This window comes from Scyliorhinus torazame, chromosome 8 (assembly GCF_047496885.1).
Source record: "Scyliorhinus torazame isolate Kashiwa2021f chromosome 8, sScyTor2.1, whole genome shotgun sequence".
NCBI lineage: Eukaryota > Metazoa > Chordata > Chondrichthyes > Carcharhiniformes > Scyliorhinidae > Scyliorhinus > Scyliorhinus torazame.
The window spans coordinates 228,948,682-228,968,979 of NC_092714.1; the positions used below are offsets into that span (position 1 = coordinate 228,948,682).

Sequence of the window (20,298 nt, forward strand, 5' to 3'; positions counted from 1 at the left end):
TACTAGGCACAAATCAGGAGTGGTATGGAATACTCTTTACTTGCCTGGATGAGTATAGCTCGAACAACACGGAATAATTCAACACTGTTCTAGGCAAATCAACCAGTTCTATCAGAGTCCCTTCCACCAGCTTCCTTCACCACTGTGGTAGCATTGTGCACCATAGACAAAATGGACTGCAGCAACTCAATATGGCTTCTTCGGCAGCACCTTCCAAAACCATGACCTTCACCTCCCAGAAGGACAAGAGAAGCAGATGCATGGGAACTCCAATATGTACACATTAATCTCACAATCTGGAGCTGGAACTATATCACCATTCCTTCACTGCTGCTGGGTCAAAATCCTGGAGCTCCTTTCCAAGCAGCACGGTGGGTACCTGCACCAGTTGGCCTGAGGTGGACAATTAGGGATGGGCAACAAATGCTGATCTTGGCAACATCCCGTTAAAGAAAAAAATTGAATGCATTAGTCTGCTTACCCACCAATTAGGCTAATTCCACAGAGAAGCAAAAAACATTTTGCAGCCAATTTCTGGAGTAGTATTTCAAAACAAATTTAAAAATACATAATTTAAAAAAACCTCACACACCCCTACCCTTAAGTTAAGGATAAAATTGAAGGCTGAAAATTACACATCCCATTTTAGCTAACATTAAATGAAATTGTACTTTCCAAATCAACTGCCAGAGATGTAACCTCAGAAGGCAGGAACATGAGGGAAATGAATGCTGTCCTTTCAACAATCAAACCCCCGGGGTATAATCTATAACATCCAATTATTTGACCGAATGTCTTAACGTGCTTTTGATAGCTACCACAACACTTTCCATAACCTCCCATTATCTGAAGGCACAGAATATAACTGGCAAAGATCCACCCAGGTAATTAGTGGAAACCAGCAAGGCATGAACCAGCTTCAAACAAATGTTTTACAAAGAAAAGGAAACGGATCGGACGGCATATTTTCACCTTGGAGATTTGGGTTCAAATCCGACACCATGCAGATAGAGCAATTCATTTTCCTGAGTCTCCGCTGTCAACCCTCTTTAACTTGTATTGCTGAACAAGAGAGATATGCTGTTGAAGCTTTTTCCCTTCCACACATAAGACAGATTTACAAGAATACCAATTGTAAAGGGAACAACAATTCATACCACATTGTAAGTGTTGACAGATTCACAAGTGGATTCCGATTGGTAGAGGCCTTGCCATGAAGAATGCACCAGGGAACATTTAACTGCCAAGCAGCAGGTTGACCAATTGGTAAAGGCATTGCATGAGGAACAGCTGTCTCCCAAATGTTTGTTGAAAAAGGCACAATGCGTAGACATGGTTCCTTTTGTCCACAAAGGACAGGCCCTGTGAGTATATTTAGCTTCCAGCATATGTAACTGAGCCACATTGGGAGTCGGACTCTATCTTAAATTGAAAAATGCCCAGTCTACATCAGAGGTGTCTCAAAACTGTGAGCAACAGATGAAGCTAACCGTGTAATTCTTGGCACAATCAGGATTGTGTTTTGCAGGCATGGGTTGGTTGAGTAGTCAGTACTTTGCCTGTTCCAAACAGCAGAAGGCAGTGCTATTTGATGGAATCGGTCAGCTATTGAGACAAATGGCCTACATTCCTGGCATTACACAGGCATTGAAATTCACACACCACATTGCGCATGTGTGTGATAGGCAGAAAGTGTTTTGGCATGACGGCAGCACCCAGTTAGGGGAGAAAACCATGTGTGTTTCTATTGCAGAGCAGCAGTGTGAAACAATTAGCTTCATCTGTTGCTCACATTTTTGAGACATCTCGGATGTAGACTGGGCATTTTTCAAAAGCACAAGTGGCTGCCTTAGGCCCATTCATGAGTTTATGCGATACACAGCAAGCAATAATCTGGTCAGGGCAGCCATTTTCCCCACAGGATGGTTTTGATACATATTTCAGCATCAAGCTTGCATGGTGAGCAAATGGCTTAAGCCGATACACAAGGTTACTGATAAGGCCAATCTCAGTGTTTTGAATTGTAGGAATCTCAATGCATATACTGACCAATGAAGATAGGCAGTCGTCGAGAACCCATTGACAAGATTTCTCAACTAGCATCTCGAGGAAGGGGTGCTCATTTGACTGGTCCATTTCAAAGGTGAATTTGAGTGCAGGATGGAACCTATTAAGGGGTGTAAGGAAATTATTACATACAGCTGCAGATTAAAATACAGCAAATGAATCATCCATGTATCTGAAATATGCAAGGGGTAGGAGGTTAGGCATCATTTAATACAAGACATGTTTCACATGGAAATTGGGAAAGATGTTTGAGAGCTGGATTTACAGAATCCCATTGCAGCACCATCTATTTGGGCACACATGTTGTTGTTAAAACTCTACTCAACTACACAAGTCCCCAAATTCATAAGTTCACTGAATACAGATTCAGGCAATGGAAGCACATCAAGATCACCATGATATAATGATAGTGTAAATGTCTACAGCTTCTTTGAGCGGTACATTGGTGAATAGGCTAGTAACTAGCAATGGACAAGGCATTGCTATCGATAGGCGGTCTTCTCGAAGTGAAGGAATCCTTCACCACGTAAGCAGAAATTTCTCAAAACCTGTAGCTACATCTCCCAACCATTTGGCCAATTCATGTCCTGGGAAGGGCAAGGTGTGTCAAAGTTTGGGCACGGGTAGAGCTAGCCATTTCATGCTGCTGTTATGCTGCAGCAATATGCGTGGTGTTCTCCACCAACAGGGTGCTGCCATCAAGCCGAAGAGACATTTTGCCCATCACACAAATGAGTAATGTGGTATATGAATTTCAGTGCCAGCGTGATGCCAGATATGTAGACTGTAAATCCCAACATCTAAATGGAACTTATCAAACAGCTGTGCAAAACAGTACTGACCGCACTCAGACCATGCTGGTAAAAATCAAAGTTTGTCCAACAAATAGATGTGATTCCGTGATTGGACAGCACTTGTAAACAGCACAAATCAGGGTTAAGAATTACTTGGACGGTCAATTTAAAGTAGTCAGTCAGATTCCCAATGTGGCTCACTTACGCATGCTAGAAGCTAAATATACTCACACAGGACCCTGTCCTTTGTCCACAGAAGGAACATGTCCGCACATTATGCTTTTTTCACAAGCTTGGGGGATAGCCATTCCCCATGGCAATGCCTTGACCAATCAAGAGTCAACCTGAATGGGTTTGAATTTAAATAAAAGCTTGGCAAGTTAAAAGCGTATTCGGCATGGCAAGGCCTCTGCCAATCAGAACTCGCTTCTCGGGACTTAAAATGGCGCGATGTGAGGGGAAGACAAGCACAAGGTGGCTCCTGCTGAAAACTTGACCTTTCTACCCTTTTTCCCTGCACCATGGGTCTTCAAATTGCCAAAAAAACCCTGAAAATTAACTAGGTAGAGTTCCCTCATCTCAGTGATGCCCAAGGGAGGCAAAGCCAGAAATAAATCTGCTCAAATTTCAATGGCGGACTCTGATGCCTCCCACGGATCAAATGGGGGTAAGATCGCGATGGCAGATTCTTTTGTGGCCACTCCATTAACGACCGAAACACTCAGCAGAATTTTGATGGTTGAGCTCGAGAAATATCGACAGTGTTCGACTTTGGACCTTAAAAAAAAAAAAATCAATGAGGAAGCCTTGGCCCCTATTCGCTCAGCTCTCGGGATTAGCAGCCAGAATGTCAAAGCACAAAGAGCATGTGTTGTCTGACCACAGCGAGAGGATCACCTCCTTAGAGTCCGACCTTATCACTGTGATCAAGGATAACAGGGCATTAACATCCAAGTTGAATAACCATGACAACAGATGCAGAAAACAAAACATTAATGTTGTGGGGTTACCGGAGGGGACTGAATGCCGCATCCAGTAATTCTTAGACCTTTTCCACAAAATGGCGGGTGAGAACATCTCTTCCCCCCCCCCCCCCCCCACCCCCCCAGAATTGGACCGGCCCACGGTTCGCTTCAACCCAAACCTCGTTCTGTAGATCCTCCACGTCCAGCAATTGCAACGGTTGGCAGCTTTAAGGAGGATTGGTGCTCTAGTGGGCAAGAGAGTACTGTGGAAAGGCCACTATCAGATGATACCTGGACACGAGTGCAGACCTAGCCGAGAAAAGGGCTGCCTTTGACAAAGTGAAATCTTTCCTGTCTAAGAATGGAGTCAACTGTGGGATGATTTATCCAGCCCGACTTCATGTAACATTCCGCGAAAAATACTTTTTTTCCGTGAAAAATACTTTTTTCTGACTCGCCAGGAGATCCAAACTCATTCGTCTAGCACAATTTGGCTGTTTAATTTAATCTCTGGCTCGTTGTGTGGGCACTTTTCATTCCTGTTGTATGGGTGCATTTTAATAACCTTAATTATATACGAAGGATTTCCCATAGTCTGTTTTTTCTTTTCGTTTTTACTATTTGGTACAACTTTCAGTCGCCCCTGTGGTGCTCTCAAGTTAAATAAGTTTTTACTGAGCAATTGGGGTCTCCATGCTACAAGGTGTGTTTGTTAACAGGAGTGATATTAAAGGGTCTTCTGCAGTTCATAATAGTGTTTAAAATGTGCTTAGATATTGTGTTATGTTGTGATTTGTAGGTTTTAGGTCAAGTTGTTTGCCACCGTTCCATTTGCTTTTGGGTGTGGTCATGCTAGACTGTGGTGGCATATGTGTTGGCGTGGGTTTTAGTTTGGCTTTGGTTTGCTGACTGCCTGCTGGTCTCGCTTTGTCATGTCACCTGACTTGACTTGGTGGTTACCTTGGGTTGGTCTTCTCAAGTGTTCCTGGTTTAACATCCCTCCTTGGCATTGGCCAACTCTGGTTTGCAGGGTGGCAGGAGACCTCCAATCCGACTGATTACCTGGAACGTTAGAGGTGTGAATGGCCCTGTAAAACGATCACGAGCATCTTAAGAGCCTAAATTCTGATAGTTCTGTTTGCAAGAGAACCATTTATGCATTAAAGATCAGATCAGGCTGCCGCAAAAGATGGGGTGGGCAAGCTTTTCATTTTAGTTTTAAGAGCAGGGCCAGGGAAAATCAACAAAAGAGTCCAATTCTCCTCATCCCAGATAAAATTACTATGGATGCTGGAATCTGAAACACGTGATGAAAAAATTAGAACAGCAGAGGCTGGTGGACTCCATTTTAGAAGTAGATCACCAGTATTCACTATCCCACTCTGGAATTATACGCAAGCAGGCAAAAATTGCAGACCCAGTTGGAGCTACTGACCATCAAAAAGGCCTCATGTCTGCTACAGCGCTCCAGGGGCACTTTTTACATATATGGGGAGAAGGCCAGTCATCTTTTAGCACACAAACCTAAATGCCAATCAGCCTCCCGTGAAATCCCCGATACTCAACTCAGGCGGTAGCCTAGTTCCCGCCCCTCTCCAAATCAATGCGGCTTTTACACCCCACTACTAGGACCTGTATAAATTGGAGCCCCCCACAGACAAGTCGCTCATAGCTGATTTTGTGGACAGTCTGCACATCCCACCTGTTGAATCAGGCAAGAGTGGCGAGTTGGATTCCCCGTTACGCCCTGACGCGATTTTAAGATGGATTGGTCTTATGCAGGCTGATAAGGCCTCTGGCCTGAATGGCTTGCCGTTCGAGTTTTATGAGAAATTTTCACAACAACTCACACCTTTGTTGTTAGGTATGTTCAATGGCTCCCTATTCCATGGTTCATTGCCTCCAACCCTTATTCGAGCCTCTATTTCCTTGCTCCTTGTGACAAGGAGCCGACTTGAGTGCAGTTCAGACAGACCCATCTCGTTCTTAAATGCAGATGTTCAGCAGCTCGTTAAGGTTCTGGCGCTCTGGTTGGAACCCTGCCTTCCATGAATAATCTCAAGAGGACCAAACAGGTTTTGTAGAGCGCCATCAGTTATCGGCTAATATAGGTCATCTTTTGAATGTTATACTTTCTTCCTCTCCGGTACCCGAGCCAGAGGGGATAGATGTTGCAAAAGCATTTGACAGGGTAGAATGAGACTATTTGTTGAAATTGTTGGAAGATTTGGATTCGGCCAAAGATTTGTCTCATGGATTCATTGGTTATACAATGCCCATACTGCCAGGGTTCACACTAATACTATACATTCAGACTACTTCCTCTTGAATAGGGGGACTAGGTAGGGCTGCCCAGGCAATGGAGCATCTCTCTATAGCCGTAGCAGCTTCCAATCAATGGAGGATTAATTGGGACAGGGTGGAACATCAGGTATCTCTTTATGAAGATGGCCTACTTTTATACATTAGATACTTCCTCCATCGATGGCAAAATGAAGACGCTTAATATCTTCGGCTCCTTCTCTGGCTATAAATTAAATCCAGGTAAGAGTGAATGTTTTCTGGTCAGCCCCCCCTAGCAGACAAGCCCGTTTAGGCATGTTACCCTTTCACCTCTCCAGTGCACGTTTTCATTACTTGGGGGTCACGCTGGCCCACATCTGGGCCTCAGTCCACAGATTGACAGTCAGGGGGCTTGGTCCTCCCAAACTTATTGTTTTATTACTGGGCCGCCAATGTCCAAAAAATCTTACTGTGGATTAGCGATCCCAGTTTAATCTGGGGCCACATGGAAGCTTGCTCTTGCACTACATCAAGTCCCCTAGTCATAGTTACTGCATCATTGGCCTTTTCTCCTGCTAGATTTTCCTCGAACCCAGTGGTGGCCTCCCCTTAGAATCTGGAAACAGTTCCGACCACATTTTAAAACCCTATCCTTTTATTCACTGGCCCCTAATCTGAAACAAACACCTTTTCTTACCTTCGGGGCTGGACTCAACCTTTAACTTGTGGAAATTGAAGGGACTCGAGAACTTTGGTGACCTGTTCATGGAGGGGAGGTTTGCCAGCTTTAGAGAATTAGCAGACAAATTTCAGCTACCCAACTCGCTTCGTTCAAGTGCCCGATTCCACTCATACGACTTTACCTCCTTTCCTCTGGCTCCAGCTTCCACCTTATTGGAGAGGATTCTATCCTCCAATCAGTCAGACAGGGGGTCTCTCAGAACTATATGGTCACATTTTCTCATCTGTTCCCTCCCCCTCCCGAATTAGGTGAGAACGAAATGGGAGCGTGAACTGAGCCCGACATTCACAAGCGAGGTTTGGAGAGAGGCCCTATACGAGTCAACTCTAGTCATGTGCCCGGTTGAGCCTAATTCAGTTCAAAGTGCTACATTGAGTACCCCTACCAAGGCAAGGATAAGCAGGGTTTTCCTGAATGCAGAGATTGCTTGCCCTAGCAGATCATACTTGTATGTTTTGATCCTGCCCCAGACTTGCCAGCTTCTGGGCTTACTTTTTTAACACAATGTCTAATATTGTCAGATTAGAATTACAGCCATTTCCACTGGTGGCCATATTTGGGCTGTTGGATTCTCTGGCAGTTCACTCTGGGATAGAGGCGGACATTATCGCCGTTGCCTCATTGATAGCCTGGAGACGGATACTGCTTGGTTGGTGGTCTCCAGCTCCACCTAATGCTCTGGCTAGTTAGGGGATTTAATGTCCTTTTTGCATTTTTAGAAAATGTAATTACCATCAGGGGTTCTGCTGAAAGATTCTATCTGAGGTGGCAACTGTTATCTCCTTTTCAGAGATCTAGATATCATCAGCTGTTAGGGATTTTGGGTATAGAGTTTAAGTTATTTGCTATTTCCTATATTCACAATAATTCTTTTTCTGCTCTGTATCTGTTTGCATTGTACATGGTATTCTTCGTTGTTATTTATTTGAAAAAAAATTTGGAAAAAAATTGAAAAACTAAAAGTATTTTTTTTAAACTCACTTCTTATGCAGTATAAATTGGCATCTCCTTTACAATTGGTACTCTTGTCTGATAAATGGAAGAGAAAAAGCTTTGACGCTGTATATTTTTATTCAACAATTCTCAAAGTGCATTATGCTCTGCCTGTGAAGTACTTTGGACAACTCATTTTATGTTCCTCTATCAATGTGCCAGATTTTCTGGTGGTGTTTGGGGGGGGGGGGCACCATACTGACAGGCAAAGAACAGGCACACAGCGTCAAGCCTTGAACGTTTGCAAGAGTGTAAAGAGAGTGAGACACTTGTTTGCCTAAGAAGTGGTGTTCAGGAATAATTTAAGCATTGATGATCTTTTAACTGTTTAAACTTTTTTTGCCTTAACTTAGTTACTTAAAATACAAGATCAGAATAACAGGGCAGTGGCCCCTCAGATCTTGCAGCCTTTCAAAACCGAGAGAGAAAGTTTGGTAGATGGCTGAGAGCAATAAAAAAATCAAAGTAGTATGCAATATTCAGAGGACTTGACTCAGTGCATGACACTTTACCAGAGGGGAAAAGTTAGTAATCCTGCTTTTGCTGTCCAGTACGGACAAGTTTCTCACTCTTACCAGCTTAACCGTGGGCAGTACAGTAGCATAGTGGTTAGCATAATGGCTTCACAGCGCCAGGGTCCCAGATTAGATTTCCGGCTTGGGTCACTGTCTGTGTGGAGTCTGCATGTTCTCCCTGTGTCTGCGTGGGTTTCCTCCGGGTGCTCCGGTTTCCTCCCACAGTCCAAAGATGTGCGGGTTAGGTGGATTGACTATGCTAAATCCATCAAACCCGCACATCTAAACGGCCTATGTTATCACTATGAATTCTCAGCATTCCATTGTCAGGAAGCCCTTTCAAGACCATGAAGTCACTGCCAGCATATGTAGCATCTGGTGCCAAATGTTCAATCTTCAGCAAAATGTAAGAGAAAAGCTTAATCTAAGGGGGAAATAACCTAGTCGAATGATGTCTCTACTTTAGCAAGTAAAATTTGTTTACAATAAGAGGAAGAGATTAGAAGCAGTATCCATTGTTGAGGTGATCCAATTTGGAAGAGCAAGTCCTTGAAAGAGCAGATAGCATTACAAGGAGAAGCAGGAGGCATACACCTGGCAGCAGGTTGGTCAGCTAGAATAAAAACCATGACACTTCAGAATCAATATTTACAGAATATTTACACAATATCTAAAGAAGCAGCAATCGACAAGGAGACATTATGTAGTTGCTTTACTGTTACACAATACAGCACCTATTATCTCTTATTTGGTGGTTTAGAGCACCCTCTATCTCTTATTTTATGGTTTCAAAACATGCTCCCAAAGCTTCTCACCAACCACTTTATCACATCTTCCAATCTACCAAGTACGTGTCAGGTGTATCACATGAACATTAGAAGCAGCCATTTTGCAATTTGAGACTGCTCTGCTATTCATGGCTGATCGGACTGTGGCCTCAATGTCACTACCACTGAAACCCTTGTTTGCCAAGAATCTATCTACCTCCGACTTAAAATTATTCATAAACCCTGCCTCTACCACTCTCTGTAGAAGAGTTCCACAGACTCACTGTGATCCATTATTTTTAAACTGTGTCCCACAGTTCCAGTCCCTCCCGCAAGAAAATGTATTAGTGAGGTTAAGGGTAGCACTGGAGGTCTTGTGGCACAGTGGGTAGCGGCCTCATCTCTGGGCTCAAGTTCCACTTCAGGACTTGATGGCTATAGAAGTTGAGTTTAAAACATGGATAAACAGGCCAATTATCAAGCTTCAAATCTTCCAATGCAAGAGCAATACTGCAGGAAACAATGACAAACCACTGCAGTACTTTGCCAAACGTAATCATGGACCAAGCCTCATGGACAAACCCAATCAAAGCCCAGGGTCGCCAACACCCTCTTATAGCCTTGTCCCTGAAGGAGAGAGAGAGGAGGATAGCACAATCAGTGACACATATTTTCCAGCATCTAGCTGGGATGTGAAATTAGCCTGCTGGGTTTGCTAGAGTCAAGTGGGCAGAAATCATTGACCAGTAAGTTTTGTTCATTAATGGGAGTGAAAGATTTGTCAATCAGTAACAGCAACCAAGAAAACTGCGAGGATGCGGCAAATTATCAAATCTGCCATGATTGATTATTCCAATTTCCTAATAATCAAATCATCTTGGGGTCAATTTACCAGCACCACACCACACAAAACAGTTTATTTAGTAGTTATTGATTATTATACAATCGACTAGAGTGGGCTTTACTCACTAGACTAGATGGTCAGCAGGCACCAGGAACCCATATCAAAGTAGCAATTCAAATGATAAAACAAAAACAATGCACCGCCAACACGCTCCTGATCGAAGTATACATATCCATTAAAATTTGTGGTTCCATTACATACAGACACGAAGCTTCAGCAGCAACTGCTTTACTTGCTGTAACCAATAGAGCAAGGCAGGCAACAAACTATAGATCAAATTAGCATGAACAAGAACAAAGAACAAAGAACAAAGAAATGTGCAGCACAGGAACAGGCCCTTCGGCCCTCCAAGCCCGTGCCGACCATGCTGCCCGATTAAACTACAATCTTCTACACTTACTGGGTCCGTATCCCTCTATTCCCATCCTATTCATGTATTTGTCAAGATGCCCCTTAAATGTCACTATCATCCCTGCTTCCACCACCTCCTCCGGTAGCGAGTTCCAGGCACCCACTACCCTCAGCGTAAAAAACTTGCCTTGTACATCTACTCTAAACCTTGCCCCGCTCACCTTAAACCTATGCCCCCTAGTAATTGACCCCTCTACCCTGGGGAAAAGCCTCTGACTATCCACTCTATCTATGCCCCTCATAATTTTGTAGACCTCTATCAGGTCTCCCCTCAACCTCCTTCGTTCCAGTGAGAACAAACCGAGTTTATTCAACCGCTCCTCATAGCTAATGCCCTCCATACCAAGCAACATTCTGGTAAATCTCTTCTGCACCCTCTCTAAAGCCTCCACATCCTTCTGGTAGTGTGGCGACCAGAATTGAACACTATACTCCAAGTGTGGCCTAACTAAGGTTCTATACAGCTGCAACATGACTTGCCAATTCTTATACTCAAAGCCCCGGCCAATGAAGGCAAGCATGCCGTATGCCTTCTTGACTACCTTCTCCACCTGTGTTGCCCCTTTCAATGACCTGTGGACCTGTACTCCTAGATCTCTTTGACTTTCAATACTTATACAACTAGCCATTAATTTTTAATTTTAGAATCACTTGATGGAAATAGAGAACTTGTTCATGTATACTTGCTTGATAGATCACAATGCAATGTCATGATGTGTGGGTCAACAAAGAGACCTTTCTTCTACAAGATTTCTAGCCTGTTAAGCAATTAGCTATGTAGGTGACAGCTCATAGCTCACCCTCCTTGCTGTTGTTTGAGCCGGGTTTCATTAACACAGATCAAAAGGATAAAATTTAGGATGTTCCTGATTTGTAATGCTCAGTACAGCATCATGTGGTGTTGGGAAAATGTTGCGTAGAAGCATCTTTGGACCCTTTTCCATGAATATGGATACATAATCGATACACTGGATTAGGAGACTAGGTGATTGGATTAATATCTAAACTCTAAAGTGATACATCACATGCGACACATAACTTGCTCAGTAGCAAGGATGCTTCCGAAGCCAGAAAAATCACGCTGCACCTATCAACTGCGGGGGACCAAGCCATCCAGATTTTCAACTCGCTTAATTTTGCCGACGGCCAGGACGAGACCAAATTCAAGACCGTTTGAGAAGTTCGACAGTCACTGTGAAGTCGAAACAAACGAGACCTTTGAGCGCTATATCTTCCAGCAATGCCTTCAGGGTAAGGATGAACCGTTCCAATCCTTTCTAACTCATCCCCGTATTAGCGCAGTCCTGCAATTATGGTGCAACCGCTGATTCCATGATCAGGGATCAGATCGTGTTTGGGGTGCACTCTGATTCCTTGCGGGAGCAACTCCTCAAAATTAAGCACATGACCCTGCCAGTCGCAATCGAGACGTGTATAGTGCATGAGCATGCGAGAAATCGGTACTCCCGTTTCAAATCGGCAGAATACGAAAAACTTGCCTTCCACGAGGCAGAGAGTATACAGGCCATCGCCCGGATGCAGCGCCTCAGTATCGATGAAAGCGGCCATTTTGCGCGCTTTTCTCGGGGTCCCACGCATGCGCAACACGAACGGGAGAACAAAGCGGCCGAAAACCATACTGCGCAGGTGCGATGCGCAGGTGCGAACGTCAGCTGACCACACTGCGCATGTGCGATGAAACACGGAGCGTAACGACGTCGATGTCATGACGTGCCCGAACTGTGGCACCGCCCACTTAAAGTGGCAATGCCCTGCAAAAGGCAGGCGATGTTTAAATTGTGGGAAGCCTGGACATTATGCAGCCTTGTGCAGGTCTGCACCACATGTCAAGGGCCAGCGATCCCAATTCCAACGCAAGCGTGTTCGATGTGTTCAGCAAGGTTTACTGGATTTTGATCCTGGTAGCACTACGGATCCAGAGGACGACTGCCTGGAGTCCCCCTATCGTGTGGACATCATCACTACATGTGAGTATGTCTCTTCAAATTCAGCAAGACGCCTATCTATCCTCAATGTGGATTCCGCAGACGAATGGCGTGCTGTCATACAAGTTAATCAATGCAGCATCCAGTTCAAGCTGGACACTGGTGCTTCTGCTAATCACATCTCTCAAGCTGATTTTGACCGCATTAAAAAGCAACCCAAAATTCTTCCGCCAGCTCCTCGATTATAATGGCAATGCCATAACTGCACTAGGATCTTGTCATCTATTCGTCTCCAACAAGACCATCAATGTCACACTGCGATTCAAAATCGTCAAGCCTGAGAAGGCATCCCTGCTTGGTGCCCATGCATGCAAGCTACTCAACCTCGTACAGCGAGTCCATGCCATGTCTTCTTCCAATGTGGATCTTCAGGCTTACATTGATGACATCCTTGCTCAATATCCGGATGTGTTTGATGGAATGGGCACTCTGCCATACTGCTACAAGATCCTACTCAGGCCTGATGCCACGCCTGTAATCCATGCACCACACCGGGTGCCGGCTCTTCGGAAGGAACGTTTAAAGGCACAGTTACAGTAGCTCCAAGACCAGGGCATCATCGCCAAAGTGACGGAACCGAGTGACTGGGTCAGCTCGATGGTCTGTGTGAATAAGCCCTCAGGAGAGTTGCGGATATGCATAGATCCTAAAGATCTTAACCAGAACATAATGCAGGAACAGTACCCGATCCTGAAGCGGGAGGAACTGACCAGTGAGATGGCACACGCCAAAGTTTTCATGAAGCTAGATGCATCGCGTGGTTTCTGGCAGATACAACTGGACTGGACGAGTCCAGCAGGAAGCTCTGCACGTTCAACACACCATTTGGCAGGTACGGTTAAAACCGTATGCCGTTCGGCATTGTCTCAGCCTCGGAAATCTTCCACAGGATCATGGAGCAGATGGAGGGTATTGAGGGTGTGCGTGTCTACGTAGATGATGTAATCATATGGTCCACGACCCCCAAGGAACACATATCTCGTTTCAAACAAGTCTTTCAGCGTGTCCCTGCAAACGGCCTCAAGCTGAACAAGACCAAGTGCTCCTTTGGCATGTCAACCATCAAGTTCTTGGGCGACCAGATCCAGACAAGGTCAAGGCCATTGACGCCATGAAGACCCCGGAAGACAAGAAGGCGGTACTACGCTTCCGCGGCATGGGTGAACTTCTTGGGAAAATTAATTCCCAACTTGGCCTCGCACACCACGGCTCTCAGGCATTCCAGTGGCTACCACACATCAAGCAGAGTGGCTCGAGCTCAAGGCAAAGCTCACCACTGCTCTGATACTAGCGTTTTTTGACCCGGACAGGGAAACAAAAATCTCCACGGACGCAAGCCAGAATGGCATTGGTGCGGCGCTCCTCTAGAGGGATGACTCCTCGTCCTGGGCTCCAGTTGCTTATGCATCAAGGGCCATGACTCCTACTGAACAGAGGTATGCGCAAATAGAAAAAAAAAGTGTGTCTGGGCCTCCTAACCGGCACTGTAAAGTTCCATGACTTTGTCTACAGTCTACCTACATTCACAGTGGAGACTGACCACAGACCCTTGGTCTATATAATTAATTTTTTATTTAAAAAAAAAATTTTTTTTATTCTCCTCCATTTTCACATTTTCTCCCACATTTACATCCATCAACGATAAACAATAATCAGCAAGATATGTCAGTCCCCATAACAACAACGATCCCATCTACCCACCAACCCCCAAACCTCAACCCGCATGTTTACATAAACAAATGACAAAAATAAATCGGATTACCCGTAGTCACCCTTAATCTTACACAACTCTCTCCCCCCCTCCCCAGGTCTCCAGCTCCTCCCGTCCACTGTCTCTTGTAAAACTCCTCCCCCCACCCTCTGTTCCTTCCCCCCCAACTTTCCACCCCGGCTAGACCACTCGGACCCTGTTCTGCCAGGCTCCGATGGCCGCAGCCCCTCCCCTCACCTCACTCCAGTTCACTGGCTGGCACAAACCAGCCAGCGTGGAGGCCCCCGCCCGGGTCCCTTTCCCACTTGCCCGGCCCCAGGAAAGCCCAAAGATCCCCTTTTAGCACACAAACCCCACCTATCCACCTTGTTATAACCTGCCTACTGACGATTGGCTGGGGACTAATGATTATCCCACAATCCTATGGGAGTATGAACTTCCCCAATGAGGGGGGGCGGAGAAACTCCTACTATAAATAAGCTGGCCAGTCCAGGAACCAGGAGGAAGGAGAAGGTAGCAAGGGAAGTTACTGCTATGTATATATTGTTATAGTAAATAAACTTTATTATTTTGTACCCTTAAAACTCGTGCTGGATTCTTCGGGGCCCTTACAAAACTGGCGACGAAGGTAAAAGTGAATAGCTGTCTACACTGCTGAAGCCACCTCCCTGGATTTTTGTTGGATACAGGTTGGAAGTTGTTTTCTATTATACCATGCCTCTGTACGGACGTTTGGATGTTTTTGATGCTGCGCTGGAAAGCTGGAACCAGTACACGCAACGGATGCGTTACTATTTTCGGGCAAACAATATCACTGAAAACGAGTGCCAGGTGGTCATATTGCTCACCGCCTGCGGACCGCATACGTTTGGGGTGATTAGGAGCCTTACGTACCCAGCTGCGCCGGACACCAAAACGTTTGACGAACTTGTGAATATAGTGGGGCAACACTTTAACCCAACCCCGTCCACGATAGTCCAGCGTTACCGGTTTAATACCGCTGAGAGGACCCCTGGAGAATCCCTTGCCGATTTTTTATCCAGGCTACGCGGGATTGCGGAATACTGTGACTATGGTGAGACCTTGTCAGAAATGTTACGCGACCGTTTGGTTTGCGGTATTAACAATGCGGCCACCCAGAGAAAGTTGTTAGCGGAGCCAACATTGACTTTTCAACAGGCAATACAAATAGTCTTGTCCCGAGAGAGCGCAGAGCGAGGAGAACAGGAACTACAGGGAATGGAAGTGCATGCCTTGGGGCGAAACCCTTTCCGCCCAAAAACGTCCCCCCGCACTCCTGCGGTACCTTGGGCGAGGCAACGACCAGACCGACGCCAGTGGCCATCGGACATTCCTCCCCGAAGGGAGCCTTCTCCAGAGCCAATGGATGAGGAGCCATGTCCGTGTCAGACTTGTAGGCGCCGACCCCGTCGCGGACGGCGGTCCTGGGGACGCCAGAGGCGCCGTCGTTCCGACCGAAACTGGGACCAGCCCAGGGGCCGTAACTGGGACCAGCCCAGAGGCCGTACCTTCCATGTGGATGAACCTGCGGCGACCACTCCTGAGGACGTGGAGACGGAGGACGACTGCCTACAGCTGCATTGTGTGGCAGCTCCCCGTGTGGCCCCCATTAAGGTGACAGTACGGGTCAATGGCCACCCGCTGGAGATGGAGTTGGATACTGGCGCAGCGGTCTCCGTGATCGCCCAGAGGACATTCGACCGCATCAAGCAGGGTATACAGACCCTTACACTAACTGACTCACCGGCCAGGTTGGCCACCTACACGGGGGAACCACTGGACATTGCAGGAACTACAATGACCCCTGTTGTCTATGGAAGCCAGGAGGGGCGTTTGCCACTTATCGTAGTGCATGGCCATGGGCCCAGCCTGTTGGGTCGGGACTGGTTGCGCCATTTGCGGTTGCAATGGCAGCACATCCTCCAAACAGTTTCTGGAGGGTTGACTGAGGTGCTAGGACGATACCCAGAGGTATTCCAGCCTGGTCTGGGGAAAATAAAAGGGGCCGTAGCCAGTATCCAAGTTGAACCAGGAGCCACACCGCGCTATTTCCGGGCGCGCCCAGTGCCTTACGCTTTGCTCGAGAAGGTAGAAGGGGAGCTCACTCGTTTGGAGAGTTTGGGTATTATCAGGCCTGTCCGTTTTGCTGACTGGGCAGCACCAATTGTGCCAGTAATGAAGCCAGATGCCACAGTTCGCTTGTGTGGCGACTATAAACTTACAGTGAATACAGTTTCCCGACTCGACCGATACCCAATGCCTCGCATAGAGGATCTCTACGCGAAACTTGCAGGCGGACTCTCATTCACAAAATTAGATATGAGTCACGCCTACCTGCAGTTGGAGCTGGACCCTGCCTCCCGACCATATGTAACAATTAACACACACCGGGGCCTGTATGAATATACACGGTTGCCCTTTGGAGTATCCTCTGCCTGCGCAATTTTTCAACGTGTTATGGAGGGCATTTTGAGAGGTTTACCACGTGTGGCTGTCTACCTAGATGACGTGTTGATTACAGGGACGTCAGAGCAAGAGCATTTGGAAAATCTGGAGGCTGTCCTTAAACGCCTTTCGGAGGCTGGAGTCCGTTTACGTCACACAAAGTGCGTATTTCAGGCAAAAGAAGTAGTCTACCTAGGTTATCGGGTGGACCGCGAGGGTCTGCACCCCGTCGCAGAGAAGGTGCGTGCAATTCAACATGCCCCCACCCCGACTGACACTTCGCATCTTCGTTCTTTTCTCGGTCTCGTAAACTATTACGGGAAGTTCCTCCCAATCTGGCAACTACGCTGGCCCCCTTACACCTGCTGCTAAAGAAAAATCACACCTGGGTTTGGGGTCAGCCGCAAGAAACCGCTTTCCGGCGGGTAAAGCAACAATTGTCGTCGTCTGGGTTACTAACCCACTATGATCCGGGAAAGCCTTTGCTCGTCACATGTGATGCATCCCCGTATGGTATTGGGGCTGTCCTGTCCCACAAGATGGAGAACGGGGCCGAGCGACCGATAGCTTTCGCCTCCCGCACATTGACTGCAGCGGAGAAGAAGTACGCGCAGATTGAGAAGGAGGGCCTGGCAGTGGTTTTCGCGGTGAAACGCTTCTACCAGTATGTGTACGGCCGCCATTTCACTATCGTGACTGATCATAAGCCCCTGCTGGGACTCTTCAGAGAGGATAAGCCGATACCGCCCATTGCTTCTGCACGGATCCAGCGCTGGGCTTTGTTGCTTGCTGCATATGAGTATTCTCTGGAGCACAAACCAGGTACGCAGATAGCAAATGCCGACGCACTGAGCCGATTGCCTTTATCGACCGGCCCCATGTCGACCCCCACGACCAGTGAGGTGGTCGCAACCCTAAATTTTATGGACACCTTGCCTGTCACGGCATCACAGATCCGTGAGTGGACCCAGACGGAGCCAGTCCTGTCAAAGGTTCGGCACATAGTCCTGTATGGTGGGCAGCATAGACAGCTCCCAGGCGAGTTACGGGCATTTTCCTCCAAGCTGTCAGAGTTCAGCGTGGAAGACGGCATCCTCTTGTGGGGGACGCGGTGGTTGTCCCGGAAAAAGGCCAGGAGCTGATATTATCAGACTTGCACAATGGGCATCCGGGCGTGACCAAGATGAAAATGTTGGCCCGGAGTTATGTCTGGTGGCCAGGCCTCGACACCGACATTGAGAAGGTGGCCCAAAACTGCTCCATTTGCCAGGAGCATCAGAAGCTTCTGCCGGCCGCGCCCCTACATCACTGGGAATGGCCAGGGCGGCCTTGGGCATGCTTGCATGCAGATTTCGCAGGCCCTTTTCAGGGATCCATGTTCCTTCTACTAATTGACGCCCAGTCCAAATGGCTGGAGGTGCATAAGATGCAGGGGACAACACCCTGCGCAACAATTGAAAAAATGCGTTTATCATTTAGCACGCATGGCCTCCCCGAGGTGCTGGTCACGGATAATGGCACTCCATTCACGAGTGAGGAGTTTGCTAGGTTTACAAAGATGAACGGCATCCACCATATCCGCACTGCCCCTTACCACCCGGCCTCAAATGGGTTGGCAGAGCGTGCAGTGCAAACATTCAAAAGAGGCCTAAAGAAGCAGTCTTCCGGATCAATGGGCACGAGACTGGCTCGGTTTTTGTTTACGTACAGGACCACCCCCCATACAGTGACTGGGGTAGCTCCCGCAGAACTCCTAATGGGCCGGAGACTTCGCACCCGCCTTAGTATGGTCTTCCCGGACATTGGCGCAAAAGTACGCCGCACACAAGAACGGCAGGGACCGGGATTGTCTCAGCATCGTCCGATTCGGCAGTTTGCGCCCGGTGACCCAGTATTCGTGCGGCATTTTGCTGGTGGTGCCCAATGGGTTCCTGGGGTAATCTTTCGCCAAACGGGCCCTATATCGTACCAAGTGCAAGCCCAGGGTCGTCTCCAGCGAAAACATGTAGACCACGTCCGGTCCAGAAGATCATCCCCGCAAAAGATTCCCCGCCCCCGGAGCTCAGTTCAACAGCGGCAAAGACCAGAAACAAGGGAAGGTAGTCCTCCAAATCTTCCACTGGTGCCTCACTCAAAGCCTGCGCAGGTCATGACGGGACCGAATGGGGACAGAGACGCTGACATGATGGAGGCAGCAGACTCTGACTCCGAGATGGAGACACAGGATGAATCAGAGGGGGAATCCTCGGGTTCACAGGCCGTGGATGTACAACCGCGCCGTTCATCACGGAAGCGCCGGTCTCCGTCTTGTTATACGCCGCCTGATCCAGCGCCGCGTGCAAATGGCGTCCGGCCTGCGGCCAAACGAGTTCGACGCCTCCCTTCGCCAGGGCCTACGGTGGATTCCTTGGACTTTTGGGGGGGGGGGGGGGGGGATGTTATAACCTGCCTACTGACGACTGGCTGGGGACTAATGATTATCCCACAATCCTATGGGAGTATGAACTTCCCCAATGAGGGGGGCGGAGAAACTCCTACTATAAATAAGCTGGCCAGTCCAGGAACCAGGAGGAAGGAGAAGGTAGCAAGGGAAGTTACTGCTACTGCTATGTATATATTGTTATAGTAAATAAACTTTATTATTTTGTATCCTTAAAACTCGTGCTGGATTCTTCGGGGCCCTTACAAAACACCTACTCCCCAAAGAACTCACATTGAGTGAAAGTCCCGTCCCGTCCCTCGTCCAAATATATACCACCTTGGCTCCTTTTAATCTCTACACCCGCTCGCAGTGATACAAAAAAGAAAATACAGTCATGAGATTACATCGGCACATGGCCATTCCTCAGTTTGTCAGTTCTGCCACAGTCCTTCTGCTTTCACAAACTCCTCCGCTGCTTCCACCGTTCCAAAATAAAAGGCCCCGAGCTTGTAAGTCACCCTCAGCTTCGCTGGATATACAATACCGCACCGCACCTTGCTAATGTACAGTGCCGCCCTCTTCACCCGGTTGAAGGCAGCCCGCCTCCTTGCCAGCTCCAGCCCACTGCACCACCCGCTTCTGCTTGGCCCAGCTCAGGACCTTCTCCTTCACCCTGTACCTACGGAAGCACAGAGTCACTGCCCTTGGCGGCTCACTCGCCTTTGGTACAGGCCTCCACGACCGATGAGCCCGATCCAGTTCATATCGGGAGGGGTCCTCCCCCCTCCCCCAGTAGTTTTGCCAGCATCGTGGCAAAATACTCAGTCGGCTTCGGTCCTTCAACTCCTTCGGGCAGCCCCACAATCCTCATTCTGTCGCCTGGATCTATTTTCCAGGTCTTCCATTTTTCCTCGCAGATCCTGGTTAGTATCCATCACCTTCCGCATCTCTTTCCCCATCGAGGCAAGTTGATCACCATGCTGCAATAACGTCTCCTCCACTTCCTTCAGCGCCAAAGACCCTCTTCTACAGTGTGTAATGCACCACCTTGCAAATGGCTTGCAAAAAGGGCAATGCCCTCAGTTCTTTAATGTGAAGGATGACCTGACAGTCGTCGAGGGGATCTTCCTCAAGCTAGATCGTATCGTTATTCCACAGTCTGCAGAGCTTAGTGCTCAAACAAATCCACGAGGGACACCTAGGTGTCAAAGTGTAGGTGCAGGCTGTCTATTGGCCTAGAATCAACCAGGAC

The 20,298-nt window shown here is 47.5% G+C and overlaps 1 protein-coding gene across 3 annotated transcripts in view; it reads right to left on the reverse strand.

Moving 5' to 3' along the window:
* LOC140428436 (dnaJ homolog subfamily C member 5) overlaps positions 1–20,298 on the reverse strand; it is a 107,864-nt gene that overhangs the window by 42,655 nt on the left and 44,911 nt on the right. Inside the window, exon 2 of one of the 3 annotated variants that reach the window (XM_072514883.1) lies at positions 4,787–4,914. The exons of the other annotated variants lie outside the window; for them this stretch is intronic. The gene's annotated coding sequence lies outside the window, so the exon portion shown is untranslated. The remainder of the gene's footprint in view (positions 1–4,786; positions 4,915–20,298) is intronic. 3 annotated transcript variants of the gene reach the window in all.